We start from the raw sequence: 401 nt of genomic DNA on the forward strand, positions 1-401 counted from the left end.
CCCATCAAGAAGAGCCTGGCACAGACCTGGCTCCAGCCTGCAGCTATAGCCCCCTGCCCTGTGCAGATCTGGGGGCATATGCCTCCCCCATGTCCTCCTGGGGTGCATGCAATGGCAGGAGGCACCCCCCCCCCAATGAGCCACAGCTCTATCCTGTGCCCTGTCCTACCCCAGCTGAGCATTGCTTGGCCCTGCCCCCTCCCCATCCCTCACTGCAGGAAGCAGTGTGTGGGGCCCTGTCCCCAGATGCAAGGAAGCTGGCAGCAGATTCGGTGGGGAGGGGGTGGATCAAGTGGCCAGACATGCCAGATTCGGCAGCGGATTCAGCAGTGGGGGTGCTGAGTGGCCGGGTGTGAAGCTGGCGGAGTCTCAGCTCCCTGGGACCCCCCAAGTGTGGGAGC

At 64.3% G+C, this 401-nt stretch overlaps 1 protein-coding gene across 1 annotated transcript in view; it reads right to left on the reverse strand.

Moving 5' to 3' along the window:
* CREBBP (CREB binding protein) overlaps positions 1-401 on the reverse strand; it is a 190440-nt gene that overhangs the window by 95186 nt on the left and 94853 nt on the right. The window lies entirely within an intron of this gene.

The sequence above is a fragment of the Alligator sinensis genome, unplaced genomic scaffold (genome assembly GCF_000455745.1).
Source record: "Alligator sinensis unplaced genomic scaffold, ASM45574v1 scaffold1416_1, whole genome shotgun sequence".
Classification (NCBI taxonomy): domain Eukaryota; kingdom Metazoa; phylum Chordata; order Crocodylia; family Alligatoridae; genus Alligator; species Alligator sinensis.